Below are 7,004 nucleotides of genomic sequence, written 5' to 3' on the forward strand. Positions count from 1 at the left end.
ACTTGCAGTGGAGGATCCTTCATGGCGTCGTGGCAGTGAACTCCTTCATCTCTGTGGTCAACGCTGCTGTAGAGGACACATGTCCCCTCTGCAGCCACAGAGAGATGGTGTTTCACTGCTTCTCAGAGTGCACTCGTCTCAGGGCTCTGTTTGTGCTGCTGGGGGCCTTTTTTAGCAGATGTGGAGAAGTTTTTACGCAGCAGGCTTTTATCTTTGGTTTTAAGTACACTCGCCAACAAAAGAACAAATGTCAGTTACTGAACTTTGTCTGAGGACAGGCTAAGATGGCGGTGTGTGTGAGCTGGAGGAGGAAGGTGGAGGAAGCCTTGAATGTAGATGTGGTTCCTGTGTTTGTGAGAATGGTGAAGTCCAGACTGCTGAGTTCAGCTTTTACAGAGCTGCTCAGGACCCGGACAGTGTCCAGGCAGTGTGGGGTTATGGGGGGACAGAGGGACAAATCATCTTTGATCATGTGACTGTAACACCTCTGGGAAGAAGCATGATGGTGTGAATGTCATGAATAAAGACTTTATGCAGAGAACAAAAAGATCTCTCTCTCTCTGAGTGTGTGCTGGGAGTGACAGGGTGAGTGTGTCAGAGAGCGTTTGTTGAACGTGTAAGTGTTTCAAACCTTTTTTTTTGCTCTTTTTCTTGCACTGGGTGTTGGTAAATGTGTTTTTGAACAGTTTCTCTGTGATCAAACTTTGTTTCATCGCTGGTTTTAGTGTATTTTCGTGCTTTGTGTGGCGGCGGCCATTCATTCATGGCTGCCGCGCGTGGTGTCTCCGGTTTGGAGAAACTCACCCGCAGACATGCCATCAAACTCTCTCCACCTTTTGGTGTGTCGGTGGAGGACTGCGGCCTGGCTGTGGGTGAAGTTGTGGTTTGTGGAAGCGTTAAATCAGCTTCCAGGATGAACAGCGCTGTGGTGATTTTCCTGGACAGCACTGAAAAAGCCAGTCAGCTGGTAGAGAGCGGGGTGGTGATTCAGGGGACGTTAACGCCGGTCTTTTCCCTTGTTAGTCCGGTAAAGAAGGTGATTGTGTCTAACGTGCCCCCTTTTCTAAAAAACGAGCTGTTAGAAAACGAGCTAGCTCGACACGGTCAGATCGTGTCCCCCATGAAGCTGATTCCTCTCGGCTGTAAGTCTCCGCTGCTCAAACACGTCGTGTCGTTCAGGAGACAGGTATCCATGGTCCTAAATGGAAACAAGGATGAGCTAAATATAGCTCTCCGTTTCCGTATCGATAACTTCGACTACACTGTTCACGTTACCACTGACACGGTCAAATGTTTTGGATGCGGAGCAGAGGGTCACCTGATCCGTTCATGCCCCGACAGAGCGGGAGAAAAGCAGCCAGCAGAGCCGCCTGTCAGAGCTGACAGCCGGCCTGCGGCTCAGGGCGAAGCGCGGAGCGAAGCACCGAGCGAAGCGCAGCGCGAAACACAGCGCGAGGCGCAAAGCGAAGTGCAACGCAAAGCGCGGAGCGACGAGAAGGGCGCACAGAGCAGCACAGACTACACACCCACACACACACACACACAACTGCAGACAGTGAGGAGCAGGTGAACGGTCAGACAGAGGAAGAGGTCACCTCTCAGACTGAACAGGCAGAGCCCAGAGTTCAGACTCTGGTGAAGGAGCTGGCTGGACAGACTGCAGGGTGGCTGAGTCAGTGTTGGATGAGGTAGAGGACGGTGTGATGGAGGAGGACAGGGTGATGGAGGAGGATTTTTTAAAAGTAGCAACAAAAAGGAAAACTCCAGAAACCAAAGCCACCAATGAAAAGGTACCAAAAGTGTCAAAGAAAGACCCACAGTGCTCCTCCTGTCAGTCAGAGGCTTTTCTGAGGAACACGAAGGGGCTGAGAGCTGTGATGGTGGAGGAACACTTTCCAGACCTTCAGTTATTCCATGAATCCATCAGGTTCTTCTTGAGGAAGTCAGGAGGGCTCGGGCAGCCTTCCTTCACTGACCCAGAGACTTACCGGCTGAAAAAACTGTTGGTTAAAGTGCGAACACAGATAGAGAAAGATGACTAAGATGAAGATGTTCTCCCTCTTCTTCTATTTGTTGTCCTTTGTCTTGTTGTTGTTCACATGCAGCCTAATCATGTGTGAGATGAAGATTGGCTCTTTAAACATTAACGGTGCGAGAGAAGACACAAAGAGAGCTGCTCTCTTCTCTCTTCTTCAGTCTAAAGGACTAAATGTGGTTCTCCTTCAGGAGACCCACAGCACTCCTGATAAGGAGGCTGACTGGAGGAGGGAGTGGAGGGGGGAGCTCATCCTCAGCCACAAGACTAGTAACAGTGGAGGTGTTGGGATCCTCTTTTCTAGAGACTTTCTACCTGTTTCCTGCTCTGTGGAAGAGATCGTTCCCGGCCGGATGCTAAAAGTCTGTGCTGTCTTCGAGAGTGTGAGGATGGTTTTTATAAACGTCTACGCTCCAACCGTTGGCTTAGACAGACTGGTTTTTTTAGATGTTTTAAAGACTGTTCTTACCAACTGCAGCAGTGAGGAGTACCTGTTCCTGGGAGGTGATTTTAACTGCACAGAGAACCCTCAGCTAGACAGGAACCATCCAGAACCTCACGCTGCTTCCAGACGGGCTAAAACATGCAGGGCAGGGGTCCCAGAGGACTTAAGAAACACTGCTCATGCACCTTCCTATCAAAAGTTATTCACAAATAAAATCTTGATCCAGGGGGTCATTGGTGTGCAAAGTGCTATCACTGTGATACATGGGCTGGCCCGTGCCTGCCCTCCTGTGGCCGCTGAGGGGATCTGTTGCTTCGTACTGCAGCATATGTGATGAGATGGCGACGTGATGCACCGAAGGCCCACCGAAGATCTCAAAACGTGTGAGTCAGTGTTTGTCCAATTAAGAAGAGAGATTAAATCTGCAGACCCAATTACTGTATATAAAGAGAAATTCAACCTCACTTGTGTTGCATTGCAACCTGAACCCTGTCTCCTGTGAAATAGAACAACATCTTCAACAGATATTGAGGTGGCACTACAAGTACTGGATGCGGTGGTGTGTTCCAACTGCCTGCCCTCAGACTCTCTCACTGTCTTCATCATCACACTCTGTCGAACCGTCAACGTCATGGAGTTTTGTGAATCCTGCTGGAAGTTGATGAGGAAGGTGTTGGGGACTCACCTCGGCCACAGTGCCGTTTACACTATGTGCCGCATAATGGAAGAGAGGGTGTACATGGAGGATGCACCATTGCTGAGAGGAGCTGTGTTCTTCGTTGGAATGGCACTATAGAGCGCCTGCTGCAGCCGATCCAGACAATAGGCGGTGCGGCCTAGACAGGAGACGTGTGGAAATCGGGGAGAGCGTGCGTTGGCCTGATGGTTTTTGGCCAAGGTCACGCCCACACATCGTCTTTGACCTTTTCACCCAGGTGACAGAGCAAAGTGTCCCCTCCATCTCTGAAGACCAAGTTTGTATTTATGAGAATTTCTCTTGTTCTGTTCACTCTTTTCTCTCGTTTCCCACTTGCCGACCTCGAGCAGCCGAGGCCCGTCCTTCACTTTAACCAAAGAGTCCATTCTGTAACATTCTGTATTATTTGTACCACATATTGATCTCACTTTAAATGAGGCATTCCACTGTGTCATTTCATGTTGCCTCATCCTAACCGCTCTGTCTGTGTCTGCCTGCCTGTCTGTCTGTCGTCGCCCCCTCCGGTAGCCGCTGAGGGGACCTGCACAGACCACACTCAGGATTTGGCTGTGAAAATGTGCTACGCCTGAGAGTTCAGCTGGAGCGAGAGGAACGAGAAAAGAAGATGATTCCCCAAGACGGAACTGACAAACCAATCTGTGTAGATTTCTGATCTTTGTATAGTCTATATAGATTTAAGCCCCCGCCCAACAAAAGAAAAAACAAAAACAAACAAAGTTAAAAAATAGAAGAAAAAAAAAAACCCTCCACATGGACTCTGCCTTGACGTGGCGTGGAGGCTTGTATGTCTCAGTGATCATAGGCACTCTCCAGATTGGCTCTGCCCAGCAGAGTTTACTCTTGATTGGTCAGGCAGGAGGAAGCTGTGCAGGATAGAGCCGATCTGGAGAGTCCCTATGATCACTGAGACCAGACTAAAGAGTCCACAACTTACACGATGTTGAAGACATAAAAGAAGGAGGAGAAGAAAAAGAAGTCAGGTTTATTTGTATAGCCCAAAATCACAATTGACATCACCCCAATGGGCTTTACAGTCTGTACAAAGTGTGACATCCTCTGTCCTTCGACCCAGCAAGCCTGAAGTGGTATTTCATCTAGATTTATAGCTTATGTTCACTGTTCATTGGAAATTGTTCATCAAACTATTGTTGACAGAGAGACGCTCAGTCGCAAAAGAAGGATCGGCCAAAAGACTGAGGCTGTAGTTTGGACTGTTGACCAGTAGATGGAGACAAATGATAAGGCTTGGCAGCTGGGACAGACTCAGCGAGTCCTCTGGAGCCAGCTCCTAAGAGATTTCTGAATGATAGAAATCAGGAAAACACACTAGATTAACCAGCTGTTTGTGCCGTGACAGACAAAGAGACCCACCCTTTTTCAGGTTTGTTTGATTTCCTCACCTGTCAAATCTTTTTATTCTCTGTTGTTTTGATTTCCAATGTTATTTCATTACTTGGTGTGCGCTTCGTTTTGGAACCTTTACCGTTATTGTTATTACTTTATTAATATTTACTTTTTAATTACATTGATCTCCTAATAATAATGATAATCATCACAATGACAATAATACACCATGTCTAACACAACTATGCTGTATATATATATATATATGTATATATATACATGTATATACATGTGTATATACACACACACACACACACACACACACATGTATATACAGTGTAAGGTTGTGTTTTACTAGGTGGTGTAATGAAGACTTACCTCTCTACTATCAAACCTACCTGTACCCGCTATGGAAGAGCAATATTCATGCTTGACTGGTGTCAGAAATGGAGCTGCAGGGACAATGAACCCAGGGATGACAGAAAAAAAGGCGCAGATAGTTAATACATATGAGTTTGCATAGTGGTGCACAAAATATGATATACAATTTATTCAGACTAAAAAGGGTTGTAGTCATTCAATAATTATACACATGTGCAACATTTCCTATTAAAGAGAAACTGATTAACATAAGCTGACTAAATCATAATCATAATGAAAACAATCACAGTTGTAACATTTGTAAGCTGGTAGGTACACTAATTTCACATTTTTTTTAAAACGCACAAAGGAAAACACTTACTGGCTTCTAATAATTACTTATCTTTCTAACCATGTTATTGGAGTATTATAAGATTATTATAGTTAATGAAAACGAAATAATAGGATATTGAAATATTGAAAATGTAAAAAATAATTTCAGTTAACTGAAATGAAAATAAAACCGAGGCTTTACAAAACTCAGTAACTAACTGAAAATGTTTTGTACGTTTACAAAGCTAACTAAAATAAACTCATCTTATAAAGAAAATGATTAAGTAAATTTATTTTCTCACTAAAAATGTAGCTGTATCCACTCACCGCTTATCGATGCTGCATCTTTGTTTTCTGTACATCAACGAGCTGCATTTGGCGCCAAAACGCTGTGAACTTTGAACCCTGCAGATGATGCAGCCCTAACGTCAACATTTCACTAGAAGAGAGCGCCATCAGTCACAAATGCTGCATCGTCATTGGTTAATTCACAACGAGGGGGCTGACTTAATGATGTTAAGTCGTACGTGAAGTTAACGTATGGAGTTGCGGGCAGGAGGAATGGAGGAAGAAGTCGTTGCAGGATGAAAAAGAAGGTAAGCAACATCTTTGTCAAACGCAATTTTTTTTTATTATTTCTACAAACAGTGGGCCCTAGACAGCTTAGGAGTTACATGAATTGTGTATGACTGGAAAACTTTGTGGTCTCAACATTAGCATGACCAAACGTACTCTTTTGCCCGAACATGTCCACTTCTCATACGGTACTTTGTTGCGTGCGACGTCTCGAGAGGCTGCTTTGTAGGTGGCTCTGCTGCTCTGCTACTGTTAAAAAAAAATTACCAATTTACCGTCCCAGTCGGGACAAATGGGAGCCGATGTGCACTATCTGCAAAGCTGGTGCGTATGTTTCCGTGTCAAACACAGGTGCCGAAAGTTCACATGAACACAGAAAAAAAAACCCTAAAGATTGAAGTAATATTTTCAGTTTGTTAAAGTAATATCTCTGTGGGGCTACTGTTTACTATTTATATTATTACATTGAAAAGATAGTGAGAGATATTTTGTTAAAAATGATTTTCTAATACAGAGGAGGCATTATTTCCATCATTATTTAATTCCAGAGATTGCAATTTTTTACTTGTTAAAGGGAGATTATTTTTGGCATAATAGAGCATGTTGAATAACCTCTGAGAAGCCTATCTTAATTTGTAACTTTGGTTATAGAGATTATTTTGTAGTATATGTTACACTTGTTCAATGATGACAACTTTCATCCAGGTGCCAGGGATTTTAATGTCCAGCAAACACTGTAAAATGTAACATGACAACAGTCTTCTATGAGTATCGGCTCTCTGTGCGAGTCATGAGTAGCTGGAGGCCAAGATGGCGCCGGAGGGGAAGATAATCTGCCGCAGATCTGCCAGGGGAAGATCTTGGGGAAGTGACGTCACAAATGGGCGCGCCTATACTTGCTATACTCATTCTCGCTATACTTGCCTCCAGTTACCAAGTATAGAGCAGTGTATCTCTGCCCAGACTCGCCATCTTGGCATCCTGTTACCTATACTTGATTTTGATTTTGACTTTGATCCAGAATGACGGTTAGTAGCCCCTGATTTGATTTATGGTGGTGTGTTTTCCTATGTCATTGAAGCTCCGTTGAATTGCTTGTATTTTCGGCAGCGTAGAACTGGTCTGATGTTACCGACCGTTTTGTCTTATAAGTTTACATGTGTGTAATTGATCCGATATTACGGACGGAGACT

The sequence above is a fragment of the Chaetodon auriga genome, chromosome 23 (genome assembly GCF_051107435.1).
Source record: "Chaetodon auriga isolate fChaAug3 chromosome 23, fChaAug3.hap1, whole genome shotgun sequence".
Classification (NCBI taxonomy): Eukaryota; Metazoa; Chordata; class Actinopteri; order Chaetodontiformes; family Chaetodontidae; genus Chaetodon; species Chaetodon auriga.